We start from the raw sequence: 23,085 nt of genomic DNA on the forward strand, positions 1-23,085 counted from the left end.
GGTCCTCTTCTCTCCATGACAACTTCTGTGACAGAACCACCCACCACCAAAGGACCAAGCAGCGGAAGAGGAGGAAGCCACAGGAGGAAAGTTGGAAGCAGCGCGCTCGGGAGGTGATGGATTCCTGGTCGCTGGAAGTACTGGAGGAGAGGATTGACTGGACATGGGAGCAATTGCGGGTGCACTGCGACAACCTGCCTGGGAGGCAGGTAGAGCCCGAGAGGCAGCCCCAATAAAAAAAATTGGGGGGGGGGGGGCACAAGGGCTGTTTGGCGGGGTGAGATGGGAGACCCAGGCCAGCTCCCCGTACCCTTTTTGGAAGAAAACACACTGGACAGGTCCCGTGCTTTGGGGTAGGTGCTGTGGTGAGGCCTGGCATTTTCAGGTCGGTAAGCGCAGTACCAGCGCCCCGCATGTGCCAGGGGAGTGTGAGCATCGAGCCTGAAGGGGTGATGCCAACCCTGCGCTCATGACCGCCAATGCGCCTCTACGGTCTGGTGTTTCCCGCTAAACGCACTAGCATTAAGGTGCGTGTCTCCAGGCTGGCACGTCCAGTACCAGCCCCACGCATCAGGAGTCTAGTGTGTCAGCCCAGCCTCGCCAGTCAACAGTCACCAGAGATGCCCGCCAGTCAAGAGTCACCAGAGCTGCCCGCCAGTCGTAAGTCGCCAGAGCTGCCCGCCAGTCAGGAGTCACCAGAGCCGCCCGCCAGTCAGGAGTCGCCAGAGCCGCCCGCTAGTCAGGAGCCGCCAGAGCCGCCCGCTAGTCAGGAGCCGCCAGAGTGGCCCGTCTGCCCCGGAGATGCCAGAGTGGCCCGTCTGCCCCGAGATGCCAGAGTGGCCCGTCTGCCCGGAGATGCCAGAGTGGCCCGTCTGCCCGGAACTGCCAGAGTGGCCCGACTGCCCGGAACTGCCAGAGTGGCCCGACTGCCCGGAACTGCCAGAGTGGCCCGACTGCCCGGAACTGCCAGAGTGGCCCGACTGTCCGGAACTGCCAGAGTGGCCTTCCTGTCTGGATCTGCCAGAGTGGCCTGACAGTCCGGATCTGCCAGAGTGGCCCGACAGTCCGGATCTGCCAGAGTGGCCCGACAGTCCGGATCTGCCAGAGTGGCCCGCCTGTTCGGGGCTGCCAGAGTGCCCTGCCTGTTCGGAGCTGTCAGAGAGGCCCGTCAGTCAGGATCAGCCCGAGTGGCCCTCCTGTCCTCCGGCCCAGCCCGAGTGGCCCTCCTGTCCTCCGGCCCAGCCCGAGTGGCCCTCCTGTCCTCCGGCCCAGCCCGAGTGGCCCTTCTGTCCTCCGGCCCAGCCCGAGTGGCCCTCCTGTCCTCCGGCCCAGCCCGAGTGGCCCTCCTGTTCTCCGGCCCAGCCCGAGTGGCCCTCCTGCCCTCCAGCCCAGCCCGAGTGGCCCTCTTGTCCTCCGGCCCAGCCCGAGTGGCCCTCCTGTCCTCCGGCCCAGCCCGAGTGGCCCGCCTGCCCTCCGGCCCAGCCCGAGTGGCCCTCCTGCCCTCCGTCCCAGCCCGAGTGGCTCTCCTGCCCTCCGGCCCAGCCCGAGTGGCTCTCCTGCCCTCCGGCCCAGCCCGAGTGGCCCTCCTGCCCTCCGGCCCAGCCCGAGTGGCCCTCCTGCCCTCCGGCCCAGCCCGAGTGGTCCGTCTGCCAGGGTCAGCCCAAGTGGCCCGTCTGCCCGGCGCAGCTAGCAGCGCCACCGAAGTGGGCGACGCCGAAGGTGGAGCAAGGTCCACGTCCTGTACCTGAGCCACCTCCAGGATAGGTGGGTTGGGGAGGGAGGGTGTAGCACAGTGCCGTCGGTGATGGCAGCCACCCTCCCTTCCCTCCCTTATTGTTTAGGGGTTATTGTTTGTTGGTTTTGTTGGGGTATTGGGGATTTTCTTGTGTTTTTCTTTTTTTAGGTGCATACCGTGGTCTGCACGGGGGGGGGGGTACTGTCACGTCCTGACCAGCAGAGGGCGTAATTGTGTTAGTCTTGGTCAGGATGTGGCAGGTGGTTTGTGTTTGTTAAATGTTGTGTTGGTGATTGGGACTTACAATTGAAGGGAGGTGTGTTGAGTTGCCTTTGATTGGAAGTCCTATATAGGTGTGTGTGTTTTTCTTTGGGGTTGTGGGTGGTTGTCCTTGCACTGCATTGTATGTGCCTGCAAGACTGTTGCTGTTGTAAGTACTGTTTATTGTTGTTTTCAAGTGGATGCTTTACGTGTTTTATTTAATAAACATGAGTGTCCACAATCCCCCTGCGCCTTGGTCCTCTTCTCTCCATGACAACATCTGTGACATGAGTTTGGTGAATAGAATATGAATGACAGTCATCCAATATGATGTAAAAGATATAACTTCTTGGGGCTATGTGGGACGCTAGCGTGCCACCCGTGGTGCACCCTATCAACAGCAGGTGCATTTCAAGAGCGGCAAATTTGAAACCAAATAAATGTCAAAATTCAAATTTTTCAAACATACAACTATCTTACACCCTTTGAAAGATAAACATCTCCTTAATCTAACCACGTTGTCCGATTTCAAAAAGGTTTTACGGCGAAAGCATAAAGTTAGATTATGTTAGGAGAGTACATTGACAATAGCTGTGTGTAATGTTTTGTCAATTCAAAGACAGGCGTCACCAAAACCATAAAACCAGCTAAAATGATGCACTAACCTTTAACAATCTCCATCAGATGACACTCCTAGGACATTATGTTAGACAATAAATGCATTTTTAGTTCTATCAAGTTCATATTTATATCCAAAAACAGCGGTTTACTATGGCGTTGATGTAAACCCCCTCAATGGCATAGGCTTAAAGGTAATTCAACACATCAGGTATCCACTTCCTGTCAGAAAATGTCTCAGGGTTTTGCCTGCCAAATGAGTTCTGTTATACTCACAGACACCATTCAAACAGTTTTAGAAACTTTAGGGTGTTTTCTATCCATATATAATAAGTATATGCATATTCTAGTTACTGGGTAGGATTAGTAACCAGATTAAATCGCGTACGTTTTTTTATCCAGCCGTGAAAATACTGCCCCCTAGCCCCAACAGGTTAAGGCCATTCTTATGAAAATATCTTCCTCATCTTAAACAGCACCAACTGCCATTGACCCACACACTGGAATCTATGCATAAACATGTGGCAAACAAATATAAGAGCACACAAAAGTATACATGCAAGCGCACACACACACACACACACACACACACACACACACACACACACACACACACACACACACACACACACACACACAAACACACATTTAACCTCTCTGTTCTAGGTGGCACCAAATCGTCCCACCTACGTAACTCCAGTTGAATCCTGTGGCGCGATTTTCAAATACCTTAGAAATGCTATTACTTCAATTTCTCAAACATATGACTATTTTACAGCTATTTAACCTCTATGGGCTAGGTGGGATGCTAGCGTCCCACCCGTGGTGCACTCCATCAACAGCAGGTGCATTTCAAGAGCGGCAAATTTGAATCCAAATAAATGTCAAAATTCAAATTTTTCAAACATACAACTATTTTACACCCTTTGAAAGATAAACATCTCCTTAATCTAACCACGTTTTACGATTTCAAAAAGGTTTTACGGCGAAAGCATAAATTTAGAGTATGTTAGGACAGTACATTTACAAGAGTTGTGTGTAATGTTTTGTCAATTAAAAGACAGGGTCACCAAAACCATAAAACCAGCTAAAATGATGCACTAACCTTTTACAATCTCCATCAGATGACACTCCTAGGACATTATGTTAGACAATGCATGCATTTTTAGTTCTATCAAGTTCATATTTATATCCAAAAACAGCGTTTTACTATGGCATTGATGTTGAGGAAATCGTTTCCCTCCAATAACCGGCAGTCAAGTCAACACCACAAATTAAATAATTAAAATTAGAAAACATTGGTAAAATATTATATTGTCATTTAAAGAATTATAGATTTACATCTCTTGAACCCAATCAACTTGCCAGATTTAAAAATAACCTTACTGGGAAATCACACTTTGCAATAATGTGAGGACTGCGCCCAGAAAAATACGCGTTGCGATACAGACTAGACGTCATGTTGGGGAGATCTAAAATCGAAAATACTATGTAAATAATCCATTACCTTTGATTCTCTTCATCAGATGTCACTTCCAGGTATCACAGGTCCATAACAAATGTAGTTTTGTTCAAAAAAGCTCATCATTTATGTCCAAAAATCTCCGTCTTGTTACCACATGATCTAAGCCAGCCGGACTTCTCGTCATGAACGAGGGGAAAAAATATATTTACGTTCGTTCAAACATGTCAAACGTTGTATAGCATAAATCATTAGGGCCTTTTTTAACCAGAACATGAATAATATTCAAGGTGGACGAATGCATACTCTTTTATAACGTATTGGAACGAGGGTACCCAACATGAACTCGTGCGCCAGGTGTCTAATGGGCCATCATCGTTCCATGGCTCTTGTTCGGTCAGATCTCCCTCCAGAAGACTCAAAACACTTTGTAAAGGCTGGTGACATCTAGTGGAAGCAATAGGAAGTGCCAAAATATTCCTCAGCCCCTGTGTTTTTCAATGGGATAGGTTTAAAGGTAATACAACACATCAGGTATCCACTTCCTGTCAGAAAATGTCTCAGGGTTTTGCCTGCCAAATGAGTTCTGTTATACTCACAGACACCATTCAAACAGTTTTAGAAAATTTAGGGTGTTTTCTATCCATATGTAATAAGTATATGCATATTCTAGTTACTGGGTAGGAGTGGTAACCAGATTAAATCGGGTATGTTTTTTTATCCAGCCGTGTCAATACTGCCCCCTAGCCCTAACAGGTTAACAGATACATTCACATATGAAGACAATGTTCCATTTTGTCCTCCTCACTGTCTGATATTCTGCATAGCAACAGAGATATGTCAAAGACGAGTCTGACCTCTCCCCTCCCTGGGCCCAAAGTAACTGAGCCCCAGCTAAGGGAAAAGTGCAACTAAAAGACACCAGAGTCCAAAGGATACATTCTAATGACAAGTATCTCACATAAGCATATTATGCTAATAAAACATCTTAATTATCTATGTTACCCAACTAATTCTGATTCATCCAGCACAATATTAAACATAAATTCAAACCATCATAAATCTAGCCTCATGCTATAGTGTTTGGTTAGTTAGGCCTTGTTCCAAATGGCACCGTATTCCCAATATAGTGCACTACCTTTGACCAGAGCCCAGATCTTTTATTACTGAAATGTTTTTAATGCTGATGTCACAATTGTATCATTTGTACAGTTCTTTAGTACATATTTTATTATTTGTCACATTTGACTGTGTGAAACCTTACAGTGCTATTTTTTTCTCTGAGAGTGAGGTGTATATACCTCATTTTGCAACAAAATATGATTGTTTGTCTCTTTGAAATAAAACCAGAGTGATAGGTTTTAAACAAATGCATGTCTGTCATTTAACAACCCCATGCCACGATTAGATGTGAAAAAAACAGACCAATCACTTTCATAAGTTCTATAAATAAAAAAGCAAATTTTCCAAACTTTCTGTAAAATTAATATATACACTTTAAAAAGTAACTCCCTAACTCATAAAATAAATTGAGTAATGGCTATTCAAACACCTCCAAAGGTCAGTACACCTCAAATCATAAAAGTGGAACTAACTTATATATCAACAATGTTTCTTATCAATTAATATTTTTCAGTACAGTTAACAAATATTAGGTTATTGAGTAAATATAACTTTATTTAGTTGTGTTCTGCTACTCTAAAGTTAGAGTTTTTACAAGTTATGATTATGTAATATTATAAAGTCAATCTAACATTTATTAAATAAGTTGTTAGTTGATTCTGTTATGTTTTACATCTTTACTTAAAATAATAAAGTAGTAGTCAGACCAGTGGTGACCTATCATTCAGGGTTTTGAGCCCCAACAGTTTAGCTACAATAAAAGTAAAATAAAAATAAATAAAAATATATATATATACACTGCTTTCGGAAAGTATTCAGACACCTTCCCTTTTTCCCAAAAGTTTTATTCTAAAATGGATTGTTTTAAAACTATTCCTCATCAATCTACACAATACCCTATAATGACAAAGAAAAACAGTTTTTTTGATTTTTTGCAAATTTATACAATTATAAAAACAGAAATACATTATTTAGATAAGTATTCATGAGCTCATGTGCATCCTGTTCCATTGATCGTCCTTCAGATGTTTCTACAACTTGATTGGAGTCCACCTGTGATAAATTCAATTGAAGGGACATGATTTGGGTAAAAAAACATATTTGGGAAAAAAACACTTGATTTATTATATTCATATTTCTAAAAACAGTATTAAGCTGTTTGTTGTGTATGAGGTGTAATTGATCATGATGAACGGATTTCAAAACCGTCTGGAAAATTGACGTTATATACTGAGACAAGCCATTACCACCATCAACAAGGTTATGTTCACCACTCTTAATGACAGAGGCTAATGCAGCATCCTGTGATGCTTACAGCTATCCACCTCCACTTACTGCTAGACAAATGAACACTGTGCTCAACAATGCCTGCTAAGTGGGGTTAAAATGACAAATCGTAAAATACATAAAACAATGTCAAACATTAAGACACGACCAATGAAAATTACTAATCAGAACAACTTACTACTTATACTTGAACAAAATTAGTAATGAAGGTTACTCATTAAAGTAAAAGGGACCCTACATTATGTTCACTACAACAAATATTAATGTTCAATTAACTTAAATTGTTAGAGTTCAGAATACATCATGAAATGTATTATCAAAAATGTCATAAAACAGTTAAGTATTTACAGCTTCAAAAGATAACCATATGGGTGGTGATGTCCCTTTAGTATTATAAGTATGACTTGGGTTACTCCAATGGTTCTAGGCAATGGGTTTCTACCCCAAAAAATTGTTAGCAGAAATAACTACTTTTACACTATAGTGTTTTGGAATTAAACTCTTCAAGCACTAAAATACTGTACTTGGAAAACAGACACACAGAAACACACACAATCCCATGCTTGTGACGTAATAAAACCACAGTGCCATCCGCACCTGACTGTGAAGAAGGGTTGTGAAGAGGTCCCTTTTCCCAGTAGGATTAGCATGCACCTTCAGGGCAAAATGGTATGTTAAGCTGCAACAGAGCTTGTTTGATGTACTTCTCCCCGCAGGAACACATTTACTTCTGTCAGTGGGGGCAAAAGGAACATACTACAGTGGAGATACTGTATGTTGTACAGTAGAGAGGTGTAGAACAGACACTGCACTTACACATTCACACTCCCTGGGGGATTTTTACTATCTTCAATATCAAAAATCTCTCTCTCTCTCTCTCTCTCTCTCTCTCTCTCTCTCTCTCTCTTTTTAAAGGCAATTGCCTTTAAAAAGCAACTAATGCCTTTGGGTTGTTGATATAAGTCTGAAACAGTTATTTTAGTGTCAAAATTGAGAGTAAATAAGATCATTTTGGTCAATCAGTCTCGTCTATAATGGAGTTTGGAACATTTGTGCATCACAATTGGTAAATGAAGGCTTGGTTTGCCCACTAACATGGGGTGAACAGCTGCGGTGATTGCTGTCTATCCAATAGCATAGACAGTGAGACAGACCTGCCCAGCAGCTCCGACATTGTTTACATATGACAACACGTCGGACATTTCTTTACTTGAAAAAAAATACAATTGCGCACCTAAAATATCCTCAGCAAAAACGTCAACATTTATTACAGATTTCTTGAGTTATTTTAGATTATTTCTGAGGATTTTGAGGAAGTAAAATAGGCTTCCACATCTACAGTGTCTCATGGGGGACAAACATCATTAACCAAACCTGGAGCTACAGAAAAACACTTGTCAATCGGAGTGTTCAGTAGCTCTTTTAATCTACAGTATGTGTCGGGACCCAAAGTGAGTCCAGGGCACGTGAGAAGTGGGCCGCAAGTTAAGAGAATACATCTATAATCATACAATATTTATTATTAATTCATCTCTCTCTATATATATATTTTTTTTCTCTCTCTCACTGATTTTTTTCTCAACCTGCAAAATGATGGAGACTGATTTACATATTGAAGCGTCCACCTTATCAAAAAACACAGAGAGCATTGAACAGATGGGAAATCCATTCGATTTTCAATGCAGGGAACAGTGTGGAATGGAATGTCAGCTGTTGACAGTTTGTGAATCCTGCAGGCACATATTAGGAATAACAATTGGTCAAAATGAAAGTTGATATTTCAGGTGTGTTTCACTTGTCTCTAGCGGTGGCTCATTGATAGAATAGAATAGAATAGAATAGAATAGAATAGAATAGAGTTACACATAACCCATCAACAATAGCTGATCCTGTTTTAATGCATAAGGATCCCTGCTTACAGTGAACAATTCCATTCGTAATGTAATGAAGAACACAATAATCCTCAAACGGAGAGCCTACAGCTCTCCTGGTCAATGCTCACACAGTCTTGAAAGGCCACTTTGTTCGACAGCAAGCTACCTCGAACCCATGAGAACACTGTCAATTATTGCAACAGCTCGATGAATCACTTTTTATTAGAAAGACAAGGTATCACGTCCTGACCAGTAAAGGGGGGTATTTGTTATTGTAGTTTGGTCAGGGCGTGGCAGGGGGTGTTTGTTTTATGTGTTTCGGGGGTTTTGGTTTATGTTCTATGTTAGTATATTTCTATGTTTATTCTAGTGTGTCTATTCCTATGTTTAAGTTTCTTGGGTTGAACTTCAATTGGAGGCAGCTGTTCCTCGTTGTCTCAAATTGAAGGTCCTATTTAGTAGGGGTGTTTTTTCCTGTGTTTTGTGGGTGGTTGTTTCCTGTTTTGTGTATGTTGCACCTGACGGGACTGTTTATGGTCGATTTGTTGTTTTGTTTGAGTTTGAGTTAACCTGTTAGGGCTAGGGGGCAGTATTGACACGGCTGGATAAAAAACGTACCCGATTTAATCTGGTTACTACTCCTGCCCAGTAACTAGAATATGCATATAATTATTGGCTTTGGATAGAAAACACCCTAAAGTTTCTAAAACTGTTTGAATGGTGTCTGTGAGTATAAGAGAACTCATATAGCAGGCAAAAACCTGAGAAGATTTCATGCAGGAAGTGGCCTGTCTGACAAGGTGTCGTTCTTCTTGCCTCTGTTTATTGAAGACTGAGGATCTCTGCTATAACGTGACACTTCCTACAGCTCCCATAGGCTCTCAGAAGGCGGCAAAAAGCTGAATCGTGGCTTTGCAGGCTCTGGTTGAAAAAAAGTAGCGCGTTTGGGTAGTGGCTGGTTACAGTACTGTGAGACACAGGCGCGTGCCCGTGTCGACCGAATGCTTTGTTTTCTTTCCTCTGTTTACCTAAACGCAGATTCCCGGTCAGAATCTAACCCAGAGAAGTTAAATTAAAGTGAAAATGAGCACTGCACATGCCGCGTCTTGGTCCCCATTAGACGACCCGCATTACAGAACCACCCACCATGACTGGATCAAGCGGCATGTCCGGGCAGCGATGGACAACTGGTCGGTATTGGATTGGATGGAGAGAAGAATCTAGACTTGGGGGCAAGTTATTGAACGTTATCGGAGCCTACCAGGGAAGAACGAGAGGCAGCCCGAAAATGTTTTTTTGGGGGACACACGGGGCTCACCCCTGGGCCAGGGGTGAGCCCTGAGCAAACTCCCCGTGCTTATTGTGGCGAGCATGTGCCTGCTTCTCGCACTCTCTCTCCGGTAAGCCTCCACAGTCCAGTACGTCCTGTTCCTGCTCCTCGCACTAGCCATGTGGTGCATGTCACTAGTCTGGCACCTCCAAAGCCAGTCCCACGCATCAGGCCTTTAGTGCACAGTCCCCGTCTAGAGCTTCTGGCGACAGTGCCCCGTCTAGAGCTTCTGGAGATAGAGCCCCATCTAGAGCTTCCGGTGACAGTGCCTCGTCTAGAGCTTCCGGCGACAGTGCCCCGTCTAGAGCTTCCGGCGACAGTTCCCCGTCCAGTGCTTCCGGCGACGTCCCACAGTCCGGAACCGACAGAGACGTCCCACAGTCCGGAGCCGACAGAGACGGCCCGCCAGTCCGGAGCCGACAGAGACGGCCCGCCAGTCCGGAGCCGACAGAGACGGCCCGCCAGTCCGGAGCCGACAGAGACGGCCCGCCAGTCCGGCGCAGCCAGAGTCGCCCGCCAGTCCGGCGCAGCCAGAGTCGCCCGCCAGTCCGGCGCAGCCAGAGTCAAAAATAAAATAAGCACACAACACAACAGGATGTTGAAGAAAATGAATAGAAAATGTTATTTTTTTTAAAACTTGGTAAAATAACTGTTTTAATGATATGGAAGAGTTGTAATGCAAATGTTTTTCTAATGTTGTCAACCTGGCTAACACGAACTAATCATAACAAAGTGAAATGTACTGCGGCATAAACACAACAGCTCTAGTGAATTTTTTCCTTTCATTACTACTGATATGTGATTGAGGTAGAAATGTAACATGATTTGCAGGTATAAATGTTACATGTAAAGTCCCAGTCAAAGACATCAACACTATGAAATAACACATATGGAATCATGTAGTAACCTAAAAATTGTTAAACAAATCAAAGTATATTTTATATTTGAGATTCTTCAAAGTAGCCATCCTTTGCCTTGATGACATCTTTGCACACTCTTGGCATTCTCTCAACCAGCTTCATGAGGTATTCATCTGGAATGCATTTCAATTAACAGGTGTGCCTTGTTAAAAGTTAATTTGTGGAAATTCTTTCCTTCTTAATGCGTTTGAGCTAATCAGTTGTGTTGTGACAAGGTAGGGGTGGTATACAGAAGATACTCTAGCCCTATTTGGTAAAAGACCAAGTCCATATTATGAGAGGGAAATCGTGGAAGAGAGGTTTACCTTTGAGTTGGAGTGAGAACAGCTCAAATAAGCAAAGAGAAATGACAGTCCATCATTACTTTAAGACATGAAGGTCAGTCTATCCGGAAAATTTCAAGACCTTTGAAAGTTTCTTCGAGTGCAGTCGCAAAAACGTCAAGCGCTATGATGAAACTGGCTGTCATAAGGACCGCCACAGGAAAGGAAGACCCAGAGTTACCTCTGCTGCAGAGGATAAGTTCATTAGAGTTACCAACCTCAGAAATTGCAGCCCAAATAAATGCTTTACAGAGTTCAAGTAACAGACACATCTCAACATCAACTGTTCAGAGGAGACTGCGTTAATCAGGCCTTCATGGTCAAATTGCTGCAAAGAAACCACTACTAAAGGACACCAATAATAGAAAGAGACTTGCTTGGGCCAAGAAACACAAGTAATGGACATTGGACTGGTGGAAATCTGTCCTTTGGTCTGATAAGTCCAAATTTGAGATTTTTGGTTCCAAAAGCCTTGTCTTTGGTTCCAACCTGGCCTCCACACTTTGGCTAGCCATCTGTAGATTCAGGCAGGGTAGTAACGCCATGAGTTGGGATTATGGTTAATTATTTAGCTAGCTAGCTACATGTCTTAACAAAAGATTCCACTATGCAATTATCAATTTCAATAGAATGTCACTGCAACAACTGCTGATAAATGTACTAGCTGGTAAATTCACTCTGGCTATCTACTCAGATTTCAGACCACGGGTAAGATAGTCTAGCTAGTTACATTTTCAGATATTACACATTTCTAATTTTGACATAGTCTTTACATTTCAAGTTAAAGTGTACTGTTACCCAGATAGCTAACGTTAGCTGGCTGGCTCGCTAGCTAATGTTACATGTATAATCTTATTATTTGTATCTCAGAGCCATTTGCTTGGCTAGTTATAGCCTAATGTTAGCTAGCTAACATTGAACCTGGTTGGTTAGCTACCTGCAGGTTCATGCGGGTGGTAATGTAATGAGTTACACATCACACTTTAACAGGGTGACTGTTTTGAAATAAAAAGTTCAATATGTTTAAATAACCATTGAAATGTTCTAGGTTGACACATTTTTTGTTTCGGCAAATCAAGTCTGATATTTTAAAGTGGAAATTATAAATTTTGGAAACCTTTTTAAACCTTGAAAACACTACAAGTTTGCATTTCCTGCTGTGTAGGAAAATCCTTATCAACGAAACAGTGATCAAATTAAGATTTTCTGCATGTGTATTGACCATGGGGATGATTGAATCCCAGCCAGAGGCAGTTGCAAAGAGACAATAGGCCACAGATGTGAATGCACTCTCTGACTTGTGTCATGTGACTGAGGCAGGGATGCAGGTGTGTCTGTGTGTGTTTCAATGAGTGAGTGTTTCTCTGTGTGTATCGTATGTGTAGCGGTGAATGGAGGCCCTGGGCATTGTCCAATTAAATGTGATCTCCTGAGGGCCCTCTTTACTGCAGACTCTGCCACTAATCTAAACATAGAAACGCACGAATGAACCCATGCACAAACACACACACACACACACTCACTGTCTTCACCTATATCATGAATTGTAGGTCACATAAGGAGACTGACTAACATTGAATGAATAAATAAACTAGTGTTGGTCACACCTGAAGTAAAAAAATAAAAGCAGATATGAAACCAGCTGGACCTGCTTCATATGGGAAAGGCTTCCTCTTCTCAGCCCAGTGAGATAGGCTGACGAACACAGTTTCATAAGGACCTGGAGGGGGGGCATTAAATGGCCGTAGAACTTAACATTTAAACCTGGGCTTTTCTGGTACTCATTAAGAAAAACAAGATTTGCATCTTGGGGGTGAGGTTTGATGTGGATGTGTTATGTTCTCTATATTGTATCCAGGCAGTAATTGTTGTTTGTCCCTCTTGAGTCCCCATCCCATACAGGCAATCTACTTAGGGTGACCAATGGCTTATCAACCGCATGACACAGCATGACAACATGAAAGTGATTAGTCAAGAATCCAATGATGCAAGCGTAATGCGTTTCCTGCTCGGTAGACGTATCTTTGATGACAGGTCAAGTTATTTCAATATAACATAGTCTTTTAGGTCGCATTCTCTTACTCAAACGTTGCATGCATCAACCAATAGTTACATGCCACGTCATCGACTGTGCCGTCCGGCGGCAGACTGCTATTTTATTTATTTTTATTTCACCTTTATTTAACCAGGTAGGCCAGTTGAGAACAAGTTCTCATTTACGACTGCGACCTGGCCAAGATAAAGCAAAACAGTGCGCGCAAAACAATACAGAGTTACACATGGGATAAACAAACGTACAGTCAATAACACAATAGAAAAAAATCTATATACAGTATGTGCAAATGTAGTAAGATTAGGGATGTAAGGCAGTAAATAAGCCATAGCGGCAAAATAATTACAATTTTGCATTAACACTGGAGTGATAGATGTGCAGAAGATGAAGTGCAAGTAGAGATACTGGGGTGCATAGGAGCAAAAAATAAAAAAACAATATGGGGATGAGATAGTTGGCTGGGCTATTTACAGATGGGCTGGGTACAGGTGCAATGATCGGTAGGCTACCCTGACAGCTGATGTTTAAAGTTAGTGAGGGAGATATAAGTCTCCAGCTTCAGTGATTTTTGCAATTCGTTCCAGTCATTGGCAGCAGAGAACTGGAAGGAAAGGCGGCAAAAGTAGGAGTTGGCTTTGAGGATGACCAGTGAAATATACCTGCTGCAGTGAGTGCTATGGGTGGGTGTTGCTATGGTTACCAGTGAGCTGAAATAAGGCGGCGCTTTACCTAGCAAAGACTTATAGATGACCTGGAGCCAGTGGGTTTGGCGGCGAATATGAAGCAAGGGCCAGCCAACGAGAGCATACAGGTCGCAGGGGTGGGTAGTATATGGGGCTTTGGTGACAAAACGGATGGCACTGTGATAGACTACATTCGATTTGCTGAGTAGAGTGTTTGAGGCTATTTGGTAAATGGCATCGTCGAATTTGAGGATAGTCAGTTTTACGAGGGTATGTTTAGCAGCATGAGTGAAGGATGCTTTGTTGCGAAATTGGAAGCCAATTCTCGATTTAATTTTGGATTGGAGATGCTTAATGTGAGTCTGGAAGGAGAGTTTGCAGTTTAACCAGACACCTATGTATTTGTAGTTGTCCACATATTCTAAGACAGAACCGTCCAGAGTAGTGATGCTAGACGGGCGGGTGGGTGTGGACAGCGATCGGTTGAAGAGCATGCATTTAGTTTTACTTGCATTTAAGAGCTGTTGGAGGCCATGGAAGGAGTGTTGTATGGCATTGAAGCTCGTCTGGAGGTTTGTTAACACAGTGTCCAAAAAAGGGCCAGAAGTATACAGAATGGTGTCATCTGTGTAGTGGTGGATCAGAGAATCACCAGCAGCAATAGCAACATCATTGATATATGCAGAGAAAAGAAAAGGCCCAATAATTGAACACTGTGGCACCCCTATAGAGACTGCCAGAGGTCCGGACAACAGGCCCTCCGATTTGACACACTGAACTCTCTCTGAGAAGTAGTTGGTGTACCAGGTGAGGCAGTCATTTGAGAAACCAAGGCTGTTGAGTCTGCCGATAAGAACGCGGTGGTTGACAGAGTCAAAAGCCTTCGCCAGGTCAATGAAAACGGCTGCACAGTACTGTCTCTTATCGATGGCGGTTATGATATCGTTTAAGACCTTGATCGTGGCTGAGGTGCACCCATGACCAGCTCAGAAACCAGATTGCATAGCGGAGAAGGTAGGGTGGGATTCGAAATGGTTGGTGATCTGTTTGATAACTTGGCTTTCGAAGACTTTAGAAAGGCAGGGTAGGATAGATATAGGTCTGTAACAGTTTGGGTCTAGAGTGTCTCCCCCTTTGAAGATCGGGGGGATGACCGCGGCAGCTTTCCAATCTTTAGGGATCTCAGACAATATGAAAGAGAGGTTGAACAGGCTAGTAATATGGATTGCAACATTTGCGGCTGATCATTTTAGAAAGAGAGGATCCAGATTGTCTAGCCCAGCTGATTTGTAGGGTTCCAGATTTTACAGCTCTTTCAGAACATCAGCTATCTGGATTTGGGTGAATGAGAAGTGGGGGACACTTGGGCAAGTTGCTGTGGGGGGTGCAGAGCTGTGACAGTGTTTCCTAGCCTCAGTGCAGTGGGCAGCTGGGAGGATGTGCTCTTCTTCTCCATGGACTTTACAGTGTCCCAGAACTTGTTGGTGTTGTGCTACAGGATGCAAATTTCTGTATGAAAAGCTAGCCTTTGCTTTCCTAACTACCTGTGTATATTGGTTCCTAACTTCCCTGAAAGTTGCATATCACGGGGGCTTTTCGATGCTATTGCAGTCCGCCACAGGATGTCTTTGTGCAGGTCAAGGGCAGTCAAGTCTGGAGGGAACCAAGGGCTATATCTGAACTTAGTTCTACATTTTTTGAATTGGGCATGCCTATTTAAGATGGTGAGGAAAGCACTTGTAAAGATCAGTAGGCATCCTCTACTGACGGAATGAGGTTAATATCCTTCCAGGATTCCCGGTCCAAGTCGATTAGAAAGGCATGCTCGCTGAAGTGTTGGGGGGTGATCGTTTGACCGCGGACCCATAATGGACACAGGTAATGCGGCAGCGATCGCTGAGATCCTGGTTGAAGACAGCAGAAGTGTATTTAGAGGGCAGGTTGGTCAGAATGATATCTATGAGGGTTCCCGTGTTTATGGATTTAGGTTTGCACCTGGTCGGTTCCTTGATAATTTGTGTGAGATTGAGGGCATCTAGTTTAGATTGTTGGATGGCCAGCGTGTTAAGCATATCCCAGCTTAGGTCACCTAGCAGTACGAACTCTGAAGATAGATGGGGGGCAATTAATTCACATATGGTGTCCAGGGCACAGCTGGGGGCTGAGGGGGGTCTATAACAAGCGGCAACAGTGAGAGACATATTTCTGGAAAGGTGGATTTTTAGAAGTAGAAGCTCGAACTGTTTGGGCACAGACCTGGATAGCATGACAAAACTCTGCAGACTATCTCTGCAGTAGATTGCAACTCTACCTTTTCTGGCAGTTCTATCTTGGCGGAAAATGTTGTAGTTGGGGATGGAAATTTCAGAATATATGATGTGATTAGCTGGTACCTAAAATACCTATCCAGGCATTGTAATAGCTGGCATGTGTCAGCAATGCTTGGGCAGAGGAACACACCCATATTGCTGTGTAACGTAAACAAGTCTGAGGGGCTGCGTGCTAATGGTTAGTTTGGCAGTCTGTAAATAAATGGACAGGTTGTAGGGTTGATTCTGGTGATCGATTGGATAGCGTGCACTGAAAAACACCGGCAGCTTGTGATCTGTAGTGATTTGATTGCTGCCAGCCGTCTCTGGTCATGCCAGGCATAAACCCAACCCGATGTTGTGACAACCTCAGTTACTCAAATCTCACAAATCTTGGAAGATACTGACTTTGTGCAAAAAATATTATATTTACGCTTTTAGTCAATTTTGACATTAGAATTCATTTTTCTGTCTTGAATCAACACTACATAGGTCATTTTCAACCAAATATGTTTTTTTTTGGTTCAGCTGCTCTTTAAAAGCGTATTATCACCACTCATAAATAAGTCAAAGGGACAGAAGTGTTGTGTGGTTCTACATCTGTGATGATATCACTTCAACACACTGCTGAGGTTTCTTCCTAGCTGTTTAGAGGGTCATGTGGTGAAATGTTATCCGAATGTCTGAGTTCACATCTGCTTTGAAAGGCACTGATATAAGGCCTTTTCAATGTCTTTACAATGCAATAAATATACAGTACCAGTCATAGGTTTGGACACACCTACTGATTCAATTTTATTTTTTATTTTTACTATTTCTACTTTGTATAATAACAGTGAAGACATAAAAACTATGAAATAACACATATGGAATCATGTAGTACCCCCAAAAAATGTTAAACAAATCCAAAATATATTTTATATTTAAGATTCTTCAAAGTAGCCACTCTTTGCCTTGATGACAGCTTTTCACACGGTTAGCATTCCCTCAACCAGCTTCACCTGTAATGTTTTTCCAACAGTCTTGAAGGAGTTCCGACATATGCTGAGCAGTTGTTGCCTGCTTTTCCTTAACTCTGCGGTCCAACTCATCCCGAACCATCTCAATTGGGTTGAGGTCGGGTGATTGTGGAGGCCAGTTCATCAGATGCAGCACTCCATCACTCTCTTTCTTGGTCAAATAGCCCTTACACAGTCTGGAGGTGTGTTAGGTCATTGTCCTGTAAACAAATGATAGTCCCACTAAGCGCAAACCAGATGGGATGGCGTATTGCTGCAGAATGCTGTGGTAGCCATGCTGGTCAAGTGTGCCTTAATTCTAAATAAAGCACAGACAGTGTCACCAGCAAAGCACCCCCACACATCACACCTCCTCCTCTATTCTTCATGGTGAGGACCACACATGCAGAAATCATCGGTTCATCTACTCTGCGTCTCACAAAGACACGGCGGTTAGAACCAAAAATCTCAAATTTGGACTTATCAAACCAAAGGACATATTTCCATTGGTCTAATGTCCATTGTTCATGTTTCTTGGCTCAAGCAAGTCTCTTCTTATTATTGGTGTCCTTGAGTAGTGGTTCTACACCTGCATTGCTTGCTGTTTGGGGTTTTAGGCTGGGTTTCTGTACAGCACTTTGAGATATCAGCTGATGTAAGAAGGGCTTTATAAATACATTTGATTTGATTTGGTTTCTTTGCAGAAATTCGACCATGAATTCCTGATTAACCCAGTCTCCTCTGAACAGTTGATGTTGAGATGTGTCTGTTACTTGACCTCTGTGAAGCATTTATTTGGACTGCAATTTCTAAGGCTGTTAACTCTAATGATCTTATCCTCTGCAGCAGAGGTAACTCTGGGTCTTCCTTTCCTGAGGCGGTCCTCATGAGAGCCATTTTCATCATAGCGCTTTTTGCCACTGCACTTGAAGAAACTTTCAAAGTTCTTGAAATGTTCCATATCAACTGACCTTCATGTCTTAAAGTAATGATGGTCTGTCGTTTCTCTTTGCTTATTTGAGCTGTTCCTGTCATAATATGGACTTGGTCTTTTACCAAATAGGGCTATCTTCTGTATACCACCCCTTCCTTCTCACAACACAACTGATTTGCTCAAACGCATTATGAAGGAAAGAAATTCCACAAATTAAGATTTAACAAGGCACACCTGTTAATTAAAATACATTCCAGGTGACTACCTCATGAAGCTCGTTGAAAGAATGCCAAGAGTGTGCAAAGCTGTCATCAAGGCAAATGGTGGCTACTTTGAAGAACCTCAAATATAAAATATATTTTGATTTGTTTAACACTTTTTAGGTTACTACATGATTCCATATGTGTTATTTCATAGTTTTTATGTCTTCACTATTATTCTACAATGTAGAAAATAGTAATAATTAAGAAAACCCTGGAATGAGTAGCTGTGTCCAAACTTTAATGTATATTAATATATTCATTAATCTGTTTGAAATAAGCATATCACATAAACATGTAGTTGGTCATGAGTGTGAAAAGTACATTCTTGAAATGTATCATCGTACTTTAAATGATGTATTGTATTACAGATTCATGGTAAGCTAATACAAAAAATGTCTATCCAACATTCAGCTTTTCTTAAGTAAGTAAAGGGAAGGCAATGTTTTCCTAATGTCTGTCTGCCAAACATTCATGAACTTCTCTGACACTATGAATACTGATTGGAAATGTTCAATCCCATGGAACTAAAAGCTGTCCAAGTCCAATTCCAATTTGTTCACATGATCACAATGAGATTGCATAGAGTAATTTCCCCTCCTATTTGCAGTCAGTGCTCAGTGTACCTTCCATTTTGCAATGGTCTATACCCAGCACATTATAAAGTTGACAATAGTTCAGTGGTTTGAGAATGCTGTTCATCGACTACAGCTCAGCGTTCAACACCATAGTGCCCACAAAGCTCATCACTTAGCTAAGGGCCCTGGGACTAAACACCTCCCTCTGCAACTGGATCCTGGACTTCCTGATGGGCCGCTTTCAGGTGGCAAGGGTAGGCAACAACACATCTGCCTCGCTGATCCTCAACATGGGAGCCCCTCAGGGGTGTGTGCTTAGTCCCTTGCTGTACTCCCTGTTCACCCACAACTGCATGGACAAGCCTGACTCCAACACCATCATTAAGTTTGCTGACGACAAAACAGTGGTAGGCCTGATCACCGACAACAATGAGACACCCTATAGGGAGGAGGTCAGAGACCTGGCAGTGTGGTGCCAGCACAACCTCTCCCTCGACGTCAGCAATACAAAGCAGCTGATCGTGGACTACAGGAAAAGGAGGGCTGAACATGCCCCCATTCACATCGACAGGGCTGTAGTGGAGAGTGTCGAGAGTTTCAAGTTCCTTGGTGTCCACATCACCAACAAACTATCATGGTCCAAACACAGCAAGACAGTCGTGAAGAGGGCAGGACAACACCTTTTCCCTCTCAGGAGACTGAAAAGATTTGGCATGGGTCTTTAGATCCTCAAAAGGTTCTACAACTTCACCATCGTGAGCATCCTCACTGGTGTCATCACCACCTGGTATGGCAACTGCTCGGCATCCGACCGTAAAGCGCTACAGAGTGTAGTGCGTATGGCCCAGTACATCACTGGGGCCAAGATTCCTGTCATCCAGGACCTTTATACTAGGCGATGTCAGAGGAACACCAAAACAATTGTCAAAGACTCCAGTCACCCAAGAAATAGACTGTTCTCTCTGCTACCGCATGGCAAGCGGTACCGGAGTGCCAAGACTCGGTCCAAAAGGCTCCTTAACAGCTTCTACCCCCAAGAAATAAGACTGCTGAACAATTAATCAAATGGCCAACCGAACTATTTACATTGACATCTCCCCCACTGCTGCTACTCGCTGTTTATTATCTATGCATAGTCACATTACCCCTACCTACATGTACAAATTACCTAGACTAACCTGTATCCCCGCACATTGACTCGGTACCGGTGCCCCCTGTATAAAGCCCCGTTATTGTTATTTTATTGTGTTACTTTTTATTTTATTTCTTACTTTAGTTTATTTAGTAAATATTTTCTTAACTCTATCTCTTGAACTGCATTGTTGGTTAAGGGCTATTAAGTAAGCATTTCACGGTAAGGTCTACACCTGTTGTAATCGGCGCATGTGACAAATATATATATTTTTTATTTGATTTGGTAGATGCATATTGATTGGGGGAATTAGACCAAGCATCATACCTTGGAGGCGGATGTATGCATACTGAGCTGTGTTGTGTTTTTAAAATGTGATAAGACAGTGACCAAAAAACTAGAGCCCAGCACCATGTTATCTAAAATACATGTAGCCGGTTGGCACCTTCATTAGCGAGGACGGGCTCATAGTAACGACTTGAGCGGAATCAATGGAACAGTATACCATTCCAGTCACTCTATTCCAGCCATTATTATGAGCTCTCCTCCATTCACCAGCCTCCTGTGATGTAAACAATCCGAGACCAATAGGCTGTACTTCAGAGAACACTTCATGATACTTTGATGTTGGCCTCGTAACTGGATTAATTTGCAAAGCCAATGTATCATATTTTATTTAACACTGTGCAAAATAGTGAACAAAAATATAAAAGCAACATGTAAAGTATTTGTCTCATGTTTCATGAGCTGAAATAAAAGATCCCAGAAATGTTCCATGAGCACAAAAATACAATGTGCACAAATTTGTTTACATCCCAGTTAGTGAGCATTTCTCCTTTGTCAAGATAATCCATCCATCTGACAGGTATGGGATATCAAGAAGCTGATTAAACAGCATGATGATTACACAGGTGCACCTTGTGCTGGGGGCAATAAAAGGTCACTCAAAAATGTACTGTTTTGTCACACAACACAATGCCACAGATGTCTCAAGTATTGAGGGAGCATATGATTGGCATGCTGACTGCAGAAATGTCCACCAGAGCTGATGCCAGAGAATTTATTGTTAATTTCTCTACCATAAACTGGCTCCAACGTCATTTTAGAGAAATTGGCAATATGTCCAACCGGCCTCACAACCACAGACCACGTGTATCATGAGGCTCATTGTGAGCAACAGAGGCATATCTGCATTCCCAGTCATGTGAAATCCATAGAATATGGCCTAATAAATTTGACGGATTTAAATCAATTGACTGATTTCTTCATATGAACTGTAACTCTGTAAAATCTTTGAAACTGTTGCTATTTATATTTTTGTTCATAAACTAGGTGTCACAACTTCCATCGAAGTCGGCTCCTCTCCTTGTTCAGGCGGCGTTCGGCGATCAACGTCACCGGCTTTCTAGCCATCGCCGCTCCATTTTTCATATTTCCATTTGTTTTGTCTTGTTCCATACACACCTGGTTTTCATTCCCTAATCACACTGCATGTATTTAGTCCTCTGTTCCCCTCCATGTCTTTGTGTGAAATTGTTTTATGTTATGTGGGTATTTGTCACGCACCAGACTTTTGTTCATGTTCCGTGTATTGGGCACGTTTATGTACTTATGTGCTTTTGTTTTGGACCGGAATAAAAAGTGTGCCTGTTACTACATTCTGCTCTCCTGCACCTGACTTCGCCTCCTGTACACACCCGTAACAGAATTTCACACCCACCATGGAGTCAGCAGGAGCAGGTACCCCGGTTAGAAGAGTTGAGGAGCGCATCCAGGAACATTCTGTTATGTTACATCATCTTGGTACCATGATGGAGCGCGTTGTCCAGACTATGGACCGCTGGGAGAGACAGGAATTCTCTCCAGTGCCTCGACCAGTGCAACCGGGGTTACCTCTATCCGTCCAGTCAGGAGCCAGTCCCAGTGGGATGCGTCTCCCCCTTTCCAGGGAGTATGATAGGACGGCAGCACAGTGCCAGGGATTCCTGTTACAACTGGACCTCTACCTGGCCACTGTGCACCCAGCTCCCTCGGGAAGGGGAGAAAGTGAGACGCGGCGTTGGACCACTTCGAGGAGTTCACCCGTCGCTTCCGGGCCGTCTTCGACCATCCGCCCGAATGTAGAGCGGCGGGGGAACGGCTCTTCCATTTGAGGCAGGGGACGAGGAGCAATCAGGAATTCGCCCTGGAATTCCGGACCTTGGCCGCCGGAGCAGGCTGGAACGACAGGGCCCTCATCGACCACTATCGGTGCAGCCTGCGCGAGGACGTCCGGCGTGAGCTGGCCTGCAGGGATGCCACCATCTCCTTTGACCAACTGGTGGATTTGTCCATCCGGTTGGATAACCTGCTGGTCACCCGCGGATGTCCAGAGGGGGCTCTGTCGGTGCCATCTTCCAGCACCCCCACTCCGGTGCCCATGGAGTTGGGAGGGGCTGCGAGTAGGGAGGCTGGAGGAGGGGCCATCACGTGCACCATCTGTGGCCGCAGAGGGCACACTGCCGGTCGGTGCCATGTTGGTCCCTCTGGGAGTCGAGGCAACAGGCAGGGCACTCTGGCGTCAACCCAGGTGAGTCTGCACCACACTCACCCAGGGTCCTCTGTTGACCACCTGTTTGTACCTGTTTGTTTCCCTGAGTTTTCCCCGCATTCCCAGCATAAGGCGCTCGTTGATTTAGGCGCAGCTGGGAATTTTATTGACAGAGCGTTAGCCCTTAGTTTAGGGATCCCCATTATTCCTGTAGTTAGACCTTTCCCAGTTCACGCTCTGGATAGTCGACCATTAGGTTCCGGGCTAATCAGGGAAGCCACCATCTCCCTGGCCATGGAGACACAGGGAGGTCACGAGGAGAAAATCAGTGTCTTCCTCATTGACTCTCCTGCGTTTCCCGTGGTACTAGGCCTTCCGTGGTTGGTTCATCATAACCCCACTATTTCCTGACAACAGAGAACTCTCACGGGTGGTCGCGAGAGTGCTCGGGGAGGTGTGTAGGGGTTTCCATTGGTGCTACCAAGGTGGAAAGACCTGACCAGGTCTCCACCGTGCGCATCCCTCCAGAATATGCCGATTTGTCTCTCGCCTTCTGGCTATGGAGACATATAGAACGGCCAAAGGGGGCGGTGTTGCAATCTAATGCAGAGATAGCCTGCAGAGTTCTGTCCTACTATCCAGGTCTGTACCCAAACAATTTGAACTTCTACTTTTA

Source organism: Salmo salar, chromosome ssa13 (genome assembly GCF_905237065.1).
Source record: "Salmo salar chromosome ssa13, Ssal_v3.1, whole genome shotgun sequence".
In the NCBI taxonomy this organism is placed as follows: domain Eukaryota; kingdom Metazoa; phylum Chordata; class Actinopteri; order Salmoniformes; family Salmonidae; genus Salmo; species Salmo salar.